This window comes from Asterias amurensis, chromosome 16 (genome assembly GCF_032118995.1).
Source record: "Asterias amurensis chromosome 16, ASM3211899v1".
In the NCBI taxonomy this organism is placed as follows: Eukaryota; Metazoa; Echinodermata; class Asteroidea; order Forcipulatida; family Asteriidae; genus Asterias; species Asterias amurensis.
Window position 1 is genome coordinate 4320882 of NC_092663.1, and position 11256 is coordinate 4332137.

Consider the following 11256-nt stretch of genomic DNA (forward strand, 5'->3'; position numbering starts at 1 on the left):
GATTTAAGCTCGGATTCTGCGCAAGTTTAAGAGATCTCTGTGTTAATTTAATGCATATAACGGCTCACACTTACTCAACACAATTGATCAGAATATCGGCGTTTGAAATCTAGTCATTTTTTTCCCCCGAGTTTCTAGTTTCCAAAACGCCTTAAACTTGTATGATAACTGATGAGGCATGCTTTGATAATTGTTCGACCAATATATGAAACTAAACGCCATAGGTCTCCAAGATGTAGGCCGAACCAAAGATGCCGTGATTTATTTTGTGCAATGTATATTTGGTTTGCGGTAACACCATGTGTGTATCTACTTGCCAGGTAGAGTTGTTCTTAGGGAACTGTCTTGCTTTATTCTACTGCCGCGGAGTAGATAAACGGAGGTTCGGGAGACTTCTCAGTTCTGAAAAGAACTGTCCTGCTTTTTAACTATTACCAGGGCGGATGGTATAGAAATTAGACTGGACTACTACTTTAGCTTTTAGGATCGTAATTAACTGTACTGCCGCGGAGTCAGTTCTGAATTGGTCTCAACGTTTCGACTAGCTTGCTCTAGTCATCGTCAGTGCAGTTCTTAATTTGAGAAGATTTGATAATAAGACTGGGGAGATCCAGTCTGTAACTCAGTTAGCTTCACAAAGACCTTAGATTTTGAAAAGAGCAAATGCTCACGAGCGATCGATCAAATGTTAGTGCGTGTGTGCGTTCACAAAAGGTTTGGATCATTCACGTTCTGCAAAATGAGAACTTATACTATAGACAGTTTACTGGCATTTGGCTGCTGTGCTTTAAGTTGTTGCAAAATAACTTATACTTTACCAATGTAGAGCTGTTGATGGCAGGCCTATAACTCATTTAGAATGAGAAACGTATTCCTCTCAGGTAGCGTAGTTTTTGAGAAAGAGGTAATTTCTCGCACAAAATAAAAAATTACTTCAGCTAAAGCCTTTTATCATGCATCTGATAGACCACAAAGTAATGCAACATGGGTGTTTTCTCTCTTATTCTCTTGCAATTTCGATGACCAATTGTGTTATAATTGTCGGAACGTTACAGAATTGGTAAGAAACAAAAATCGTGAAGATCACAGATTTACATAAAACTTACACGGTCTAATGATTATGATAGTTTAATACATCCCTTGAAATATTTTTGTCTGAAATGTCATATTTGATGAGAAATAAATAATCTAACTTCGCGTTTGGAGTTTATATCACTCAGTGAGCGTTTTATTAATTTTTATTTTGGCATCGATATAATGTAAAATTTGTAATCGGTTTTTCACTGTTCTCTCGTGACCCAGATGGCCGATCGATCTCAAACTTCTACAGGTTTGTCAGTTTATGTGTATGATGGATTACATAAAGTGCTTACACTGCCAGCAACTGTTTTGTTAGCAACAACCAATTCTGTAATGTTCCTTTAAGATAGACAGTGGTTTTAATGAGCTCGAGACTTCGAAGTAATGGAATAAAACGTGCACTCTCGGGCTTCACGAAAAATCGCCACTGTTGCTCTCGCCAATAAAAGAAGGGGAATTTTAATGAACCCAGAACACGCGGGAAAAGTACACATTTTTAATCATTCAAAAACACCATTGATAAAACTCCACTAAGAAAAACTGTAACATAAGCCTGTTCTGTGAAAAAGTACTCTCATGACCAACAAAGGAATAAAAATAAAAGTAAGAAAACGAGTCAATGTTATCCCGTTACTTCCATGCCGAATGAAAAGTACTTTTGTAAGCCGTGGAAAAAAAGGAGATGAAATTAATACCAGTTAGGCACACCTTATGTGACGGAAGTAGGTAGAGTATGCTTTAGTTTTTCTTTCATCCACAAATTTGAAAGAATCTGAATTTAAGTTGCTGCGGGTGATGAGGTTTGACTTCAGGGACCGCATCGGACAGCGATAGTTTTCGGATGAGCAGGGCGGGATAATCTGGGAGTGGTAGCAAAGCAAATGAGTTTTTTTTGAGCCGGGCCCCTCTGAAAGGTGACAACGCCGAGATCAGATTGCAACTGAACGGCGTGTCTGTTCTTCAGTGAGACCCCACCTTTGTCGTGCTTTTCATAATGCTACAATTGCTTGTTATTAAATTAAACCTTCTATGTAGAAATCGTGCTCTTGGTAAAGGTTGTGTCTTTCAGACGGCTTCCAGGGCAAATATACTCCCATGACTTGTTCAGGGATTCACCGACTACCATAATATTATGCGAGCTTTAAAAACCTATAAGAAGTCATCATCGAGTGTAACTGCGGAGCTGTCACAATTGAGAACTATTTTTGACCATATTTCTTTGTGTTGATTGTTAGTTTGGCACAGGTTTTGTGAAGCAATCTTCAGATTTCATTTATTTAACTGGCATTAAGCAAGATCATGTGGTAGCATATGTAATGCCGGTTACCAAGTATGGTTTTTGTTCCCATTCTGGAAAATCCTGTTAAAATACTGGATTTCCAAAAATGAGATGCGTGTTTTCCAGTCTTGCGTGCTTGTTAACAAACATTTGGGGAGATTTTTTTCCCTCTTATAAACATAAAGCCATAAATGACACGGCGATAGTGCTTTGGGCACCATGGAGGTTATTTTATTATCCTCTTGGTCAAGAGGAAGGATTGAAGATGATGGACAAAGAGTATTTTCCTAAAGTGCACTTTTAGAATGCAATGACAATGTACGTTAAAATCCGGTCAGTTCCACGCACCCCGTGGCCCATTGTTACAGCAACACCTCATCAAGTATCATCGTCAGTGTAGCAGTCATTTTTCTGGGGCACACATTATTCATTTACTTGGCCTAATAATTTTCAATTGAGATATAAAGGCAGTGTATGTTTTTTGATAACAAGTGTATCCCAACATATGCAGAATTTGTTATACATGCATATAAAAACAAAGCTTTGAAAAAATGGGATCAATTGATTATCAAAGTCGAGAAAAAAAAAACTAATTAAAGAAAAATTTGTGTGCTTTGAGATGGCTACAGAAGGATTCATGCCCGAACCCTTAATTTCTCAGGCTTCTGAAAGCACCCATGTCGAAAGCGTTTCTCTGATTCAATTTGTTCTACGGAAAAAATATCTCTTTCCCTTAAACTACATCCCGTGGGTGTCGCTTGCCAAAAGCCCTTTTCGGATTCCAATTTGTGGGTGAAAATTTACCTCTTTCTGTAAAACTACACTCCCTCGAGGTCACTTCTAAGAATTTTGTATAATATCAAAAGCTCTCCAGTGCTCTTTATCATGATGGTATTGACTGCCAAAAGAAAACCCTACCTTTAAATGAAGTGATATTTCGCAAAATATGTGGAGTTCTTGATTATGCTTTTACTCTTAAAAAGTCGGGATGTATACTGGAAACAGTCCAACGAAAGTAACAACAGTGTTTTGGCCCCTGTGGGACATTCCTGGGGAAAATGGCTATCAAAAAACAACACCAGAAAAATTCACGCTAATCTTGTATCATTTTCGGAACTTTTATATTGGATTGTGAAGTGTACTTGTTACTTTGAGGATGACCGAGAGTGGCGAGCTTGACTCGCTGGTTGTCGCCGTTACTTCTAGCCAAAACACCCTTGACTCTGTCTGCATGGTGCGCTATTGTGCCGTGTAATCATTCGACACTGTGAGCCCGTGGGAGTTTTACAGTCGAAACGGTGGCGAAATGCCGGTCGCCATTTGGGATTTGTTGCATGTTCTTGGTGTCTGTCTGCACGTTAGGTATTGCTGTACATATTTTATCATTACTGGCGATGCTCGTAGATATCAAGACGCCGTGAAAAAACCGTAAACAGCCATTTTGGAATATGGTGGACAATATCCTAACACTTTCGGTAAACAGTATTGTCCAAGGCCCACACTTCCTGTACCACAACTTATATATAAAATTACAAACCTGTGAAAATTGAGTATTGATAATTGTTTTAATGTTTTTTTCAAAAACTAAACCATTTCATGGAACAATATTTGAAGAGAAGTCTTTCACCAGTACCTTCTGTAAACACTGTAAATTATTTGTAAATCTGTGAACTTTGATTTTTTTTTCTGTACCGAAAGTGTATAATGGCTTAAAGGTTTTGGGTAATTCTATCTGGGCTTAAAGGTTTTGGGTAATTCTATCTGTATACACCCACATCAAACAGGGCTCAATTTCATGGCTCTGCTTACAATAAGCCCATAATCGGCGCTTACGGAAGCAGGGAAGTATGTGCTAACGGCAAGCGTATTTCACGGGTTAGCGGCGAATTTCGGCTTCTGCGCGTGCGTACTCCACGCTAGCGCAGAAATTCGGTACTTGTACGTAAGCGGGGAATGGCGATCGTAAGCGCAGAATTCGGCGGTAAGCAGAGCCATGCAATCGGGCCCAGTGCACTCTTATAGTTGGCACCTTATCTCAAAAAGTCTAACCAACTCCCTTGGAACACAATTTGTTAATTTGTACTCCGGTGCTGCCCCATTGTCAACAACTACCAGATATGCAGCCAATAGACCGTCAGAAAATGTACACCTTGTAATGTTGATTTCATACTTTTTTATCAGAGCAATAACCTTTTCAGTGGTTGTTTGATCAAAAGTAAACCGACAAATAAATAAATATATAAAGCAAATACATAAACAATTGGTTTTGTTTTTTTTAATTTTTTGGGCTCGATATTTATTTCTTGTTTTTTTAAATTGTTGGGTTCGATATTTATGTTTACACTGTGAAAGCGCAGTATTTTTGTACACAATAATAATGTTGAAAGTCTTTCCAATTAACCGGATATTCTAAATCATCGAGTCATATTTATTTATTGTTTATATTTATATGTCAATTTCAAATATAACGACAAAGTTACAAATAATTACTGGATAATGGGTCATAGGGTGTTATGAGTTATAGGTTGGTATTCACAAGTTTTTGCAAAAAACACCTTAACGAATAATGCTACTGTGCTTGCATTAAATATATTTAATGTAATGACACTTCAAATTATTCAGAAGTATTACCACAAGTTAGGAATATTAGGTATTGTTAAATTTTTTTATTGTACACAATGGCGGGTGGTGTCGCACGAATTTGCATAGTTGCACGGTTAATAAAATAGTTGTGTTCACTCATGCATGCCACAAGTGTTGCGTGTGTTTGACTGAGAGGTTCGCTGTCTGTCTCCGCCATTGGACCTTCATGACTGACTGTCTCGCTTGTGTTTGAACTGAAAAGATGATGAGAAGACGTTGAGAACTCCCCAGAACTGTAAGTAAACTTTCAAGATTTTGTGTCAAGTTGATAATCAAATCCCAAAGGAAATGTTGCTACGAAATGTTGAGATAAACGCTAGTGGTATTCAGACCCCAGTTTTGTCTTACTGTACGGTAAATGGGGCAAGCATACCCCATTTTCAAGATGGCGGCGCCCATGGTAACGGCAGTTAGAATAGGTTTGCACATCTTTGTCAACTCATAATGGTGTTTCATTTATTATATAGCTTCCTTCATGAAGCTTGTTATCTCATCTTTATCTAGTGGTTCCTCTATGCTGATTTAGTCAACTACAACAGTAATAGCTTTGTAATTTTAAACATTGTCAAAAACTTTCGGTTTAATAATAAATGAAATAGTACTAATTAAAAACGAAAAACACAACTAAAACAGAAAATACTACAACTAAAAAGTCCTTCTACGAACATGTAAACATGCTGTTAATTTTAAAACGAATCTAAAAATGCTTGTAATTTGTAAGTTTTTAAAATAATTTGAGCACGTTAGCAATACACACTCTTAATATTGTTACACGCAGCAGCTTTATTACCCTATCACGCTTTCGTTGAAATCTTCGTAAAATATATTGCACTGAAAGTTTAAACATGGCCATGGTGCCTGGTCGTTTGAAAAATAATATAGCCGATTCTGGTTCGACTACAAATTTTAGTCCCAATAGGCCTACCCCCTCCTAAAAATAACCACAGATGTCAAGTGCGTGAAATGTGCATTTGTTCACGGGCTTATAAGTTTAAGGACCGTAGAATAAGTTAAAGCACGTTACAGTCGCTCCTTTAATACATAACTTAATTAAAGCGATTAGTTTGATAATTATATCTATTGGTAAGGGAGGAAGTGATACAATTTATATTCCCCAAAACAATTAATGCCTCGCTTGTAAGATGCTAACAAATGCCCCTAGGATGCAAATATTACACATTCTACTCAGTTAATCAATTACAATATAGAGTTGTTTTACCAGGTGCAATTTACGTCAGAGCTTAGTGTCATACGGTTCCGACCCGTGCTCAAAGAACTCAGTAGGGCATTAACTCGCGGTCGACGGTTTCTTTATAATCGCCGTCTCTCACCGACAGTGTCGACTGACTGACTGTATAATTGATTTCATTCTCATGACACAAACACATGAACACGTGTGTATCTATAGAAACAAATTATGTAAACACAAATTTTCAAATATACATTTGGGATTGTTTCTCCGTTGCTCCAAAGTTGTTTTAAGGGTTTTGACCAAGCGATCAAGTGTTTGGTTAGATATGAATTCGTACCCAAATTGAAATATATGTTGTAATATAATTAACATGTAGAAGTTTACGCTTTGTTAGTCGAGAAAAAAAAGTGAAAATTATAGAGCAAAGTTTTCAGGAGATTCGGGTAAAGGCCCGGTCACACAGGCCCCGAAAACGAGAACAAAAACGATAACGATAAAAATGCACGCTCGCGATTGGTTGAATTGCTCCACGCAGAATACGCCCACGCTCATTCAACCAATCGAGGGCGTGCATTGTTATCGTTCTCGTTTTCGGTCTCGTTATCGGGGCCTGTGTGACCGGGCCTTTAGTCCGTTGTACACGCTAACATAATTTTCGTGTCATTGAAGAAAAAAGAAAAAAATATTTTCAGAAAATGTTAGCATTACTCATTTCTCAAAAACTACAGCACCCCAGCAAGTAGTGCTTTCAGGGAAGCTCTCTACCATCATTATCTTTAAACCTAGTAAGTTTAATGTCGTACAAAAAGTAGGCCCTATACACTTGGGCCCTACCCAAATCATTTGAGTTTTACTATACAGAATTGTAAGGATACACAACTATTTATAATGAAGTTTTTACAAGAACCATTTTATTTCTGTGAATTATGCAACTGTCATTTAAAGACAGTGGACACAACTGGTACACCAGTCTTCTCACTTGGTGTATCTCAACATATGCATGAAATAACAAACCTGTGAAAATTTGAGCTCAATCGGTCGTAGAAGTTGCGAGATAATAATGAAAGAAAAAAACACCCTTGTCACACGAAGTTGTGTGCGTTTAGATGGTTGATTTCGAGACCTCAAGTTCTAAACTTGAGGTCTCGAAATCAAATTCGTGGAAAATTACTTCTTTCTCGACAACTACGTCACTTCAGAGGGAGCTGTTTCTCACAATGTTTTATACTATCAACCTGTCCCCATTACTCGTAATCAAGAAAGGTTTTATGATGATAATTATTTTGAGTAATTACTAATAGTGTCCACTGCCTTTAAACACTATTATCAATGGGTAGTCTACCTGTTAGCTTTGTGGTGATCTTTTCGTCTAGTAACCCCACTAATGCACTTTTAAGTCAATGGGTAGACCAAATTATCACATTCTGTAAAAGGACGATCGAATTTAATGCAATACGCAGTATACGGACCAAAAGGTGTTTCGAGGCAAGCATTTGCGTGTGGTGGATTTTATTTTAGTAAATAATTAAACACTACTCCCCCTATCCATTAAGAGCCAGTGCAGCTCTAATTGACTTACTGAAAAAGTGCGATTTATGCGTCAGCGACTCATAGAGTAGGGGTAACTGATCAGAGCTCAATTTCATAGAGCTGCTAAGCGCACAAGTTTGCTAAGCATGACATTTTTTCCTTGATAAAAACAAGATTACCAACCCAATTTCCACGTGATTTTCAGGATAAGCAAACAGGAGCTGGATACCAGTAACAAGCAATATGCAACAATTTGAAATTTTGTTGGTAATCCTGTTTTTATCTAGGAAGAAATTTCATGCTAAGCAAATGTACTTGCAGCTGTGTGAAATTGGGCCCTGATCAGGGGCTCTAAATTCTTTCTAATTGGGGAGACTGTGGAAGTTGGACCTTAAGTTAGGTCAAAATTGCATCTTTTGAAGAGGTAAACCCACTCAAGACCTCAATCCATTGCAAAGTACGGATACAGGTTAATCTTGAGCAAGATTTGCCTCTAATTCGAAAGCCGTCATAGACATAACCCTAGTCTTGATTCAAGTCCCGTTCTCGTGCGGAAGGTCCCTAAGCATACCCGCCGCCGTCAACACGTAGCTATTGGGTGCGTTCGTTTAGCTTCCCTGGGTCGACCTCGGTGTTTGTTTTTTTTTCTTCTATGACGAACGTGAGTAGTTATCTGCACACGCTCGTCCTGGAAAAAGAAAACGCCACACACACTTAGGACTAGTCTTAGGAGATATACAAATTGCATGGATAGTCCTAAGTTAGGACGAGTAACTGGTCCTAACTCAAGATAAGACTAGTCCTAACCCTTTGTGAAATCCACCCCAGTACCACCCGGTTCCAACTCAACCATGGAACATGTTAAAGATTGCGAATATCAGAATAATTTGCTGTTTGCTGTTTGGCTTCCATCTCATTTTAACCGAATATTTTAAAGTTGTTCCTGCATTTACCAAAGCTTTTCATTCGGACTTTTCTTACCCAGTTTCCCATTGTGACTCGGGTTCGAATCCCACCTTAGTTTGGAGCCTCAAATGAACTGGGTTGGCAGTCCTACTGTTTTATCGCAGTGTTTGTTTTCTCCCACAAAGACGCTCAAAATTTGTCATTTTTCCCTTGCTAGTAATTGTTTTGTTAAAAATGATAGGCTTCTTCGCAAAATAATAATAATAATAAAAATAATAACGAAAAATAAAAATAAATAAAGACAAATTAAATTTATTTTTAAAAACTATTTCTGGTATCTAGTTTAATAAAAATAAACCCTGATATTATTTTATAAAAATAAAATAAAAATTGTTTCTCAACTTTTGTAGACTGCTCTGTACATAACATGGGGTTTGGCAAATGTCATTAAGTCGGCCGAGTCAACTCGCATTCAAAAAACAAACACCACCTGAATCAATCAAATACATCCGAAAGGTTTAAATTTACATGCTAGTTTGTAATTTAGTTACAACTTTTCTAATTTCCGTCTTCTCCGTTTTGTTGATCTAGAAGATATAGGTTTATTTGTCCGAAGTATAGTCTTTACTACTTTCTGTTCCTGAATCATGATTTACTCTTTGTTAATTCTTTACACGCACAAGGGCTAAAGATGGTAAATAAAAGTCTTAGCCACTTGCCATTACGGAATAACAAAAATCTTAATATATGAAATCAAGGACTACCATGCCATCTGTTTGCAGATCCCTTATTAAAAGATGAGAAATGTTTTTCTCACTAACTGCAAATAATATTTCAAGCCTGCATACTATTTTTATTCCTTCAAAAGGTCAAGTTAAGTCACAGACCTTTATCCACAGAGATGGCATTGATTGTAATTGTTTACGTTTGCAATGACAGTAAGGAAACATCTCATTTGATTAATGATGACGTTGAGACGTTTCGACAAATGTGCTTAAGTCATCTTTAAGAAATTGACCATGATCGTCACGTCAAACATTCTTAAAGTGTCTGGATACTTTTTTGTAGGATACACAATGTCCACAGATTTACAATAATTTACACAGTTTTAAGATAATGATGGTAGAAAGCTTCTCTAATAGACACTGGACACTATTGGTAATTGTCAAATACCAGTCTTCTCACTTGTTGTATAGTCAACATATGTATAAAGTAACAAACCTGTGAAAATTTGAGCTCAATTGGTGGTCGAGGTTGCAAGATAACTATGAAAGAAAAAACACCCTTGTCACACGGAGTTCCATGCTTTCAGATGCTTGATTTCGAGACCTCAAATTCTAAATCTGAGGTCTCGAAATCAAATCGTGGAAATTACTTCTTTCTCGAAAGTACATCACTTCAGAGGAAGCCGTTTCTCACACCGTTTTATACTATCAACCTCTCCCCATTACTCGTTACTAAGTGAGGTTTTTGCTAATAATTATTTTGAGTATTTACCAATAGTGTCCACTACCTTTAAAGTATTACTTGCTGAGGTGCTGTAGTTTTTGAGAAATGAGTAAAACAAACTTCCGACAAATCACATTCACGTTATTTGCTCGCGTAGCATGCAGCTAAACCTCCCTAATATCACAAAGTCGCCACCACCTTTTGAAATGAGATTCTCAGAGGTTAGAGTATGAAGCATACAGTGTACAACAATGCAAATATAAAACTCGGATAGTACCAAATTATTGCTCTTTGAAGCTTTATGAGGCGTCAAGCACTAAGCCGTGACGGATGAACTGCCAAGTTGGTTCCCTTCACGTTCACCGATGCGGAACGGTAACTGTGTAACAACCGCTTGAGTTTTGTAGACTGATTAAAATCTTGACGGTAGCCACCAACATGTAACCATAGCAAAAACTGTCTTAGCATTTTAAATTTCCCCTTATACAAAATCAAAGCCATAATAGACCTTTTAGACCTTTTCGCAAATACCGGGGCGCGCGCGTAAAGCTTGGAATTAGGTGCATTGTGGTCTCGCAGGTATCCAAATTTGATCCAAATATATCCCACAATGCACCTCATTCAACAGTCTGCGCTTGCGCAATGGTATTTGCGAAAAGGTCTATAGACCTTATCGCAAATACCAATGCGCAATTGCAGACTGTTGAATGAGGTGCATTGTGGGCTATATATGAATCAAATTTGTAATCAGCTAGACCACAATGCACCTAATTCCAAGCTTTACGCGCGCGCCCCAGTATTTGCGATAAGGTCTATAGACCTTATCGCAAATACCAATGCGCAAGCGCAGACTGTTGAATGAGGTGCATTGTGGGATAGATATGAATCAAATTTTGCTGCCAGCTAGACCACAATGCATCTAATTCCAAGCTTTACGCGCGCGCCCCAGTATTTGCGAAAAGGTCTATGCACATGACGTCCTTTCAGTAGGGCGCCCTCACCTAGAGGTCAAAAGGAGGTTGTTCATTGGCCAATCCTGTGCGCCGCGCGTACAAATCTGGGCGTTTCGATTGTTTCGTCACCGTTTTACCTCTAAGATGGCGGCTGGATGACGTCAATGCATAAGGTCTATACAAACGCTATACTTTGTGCAGAACTAAAAGCTACCAAGTTTTCA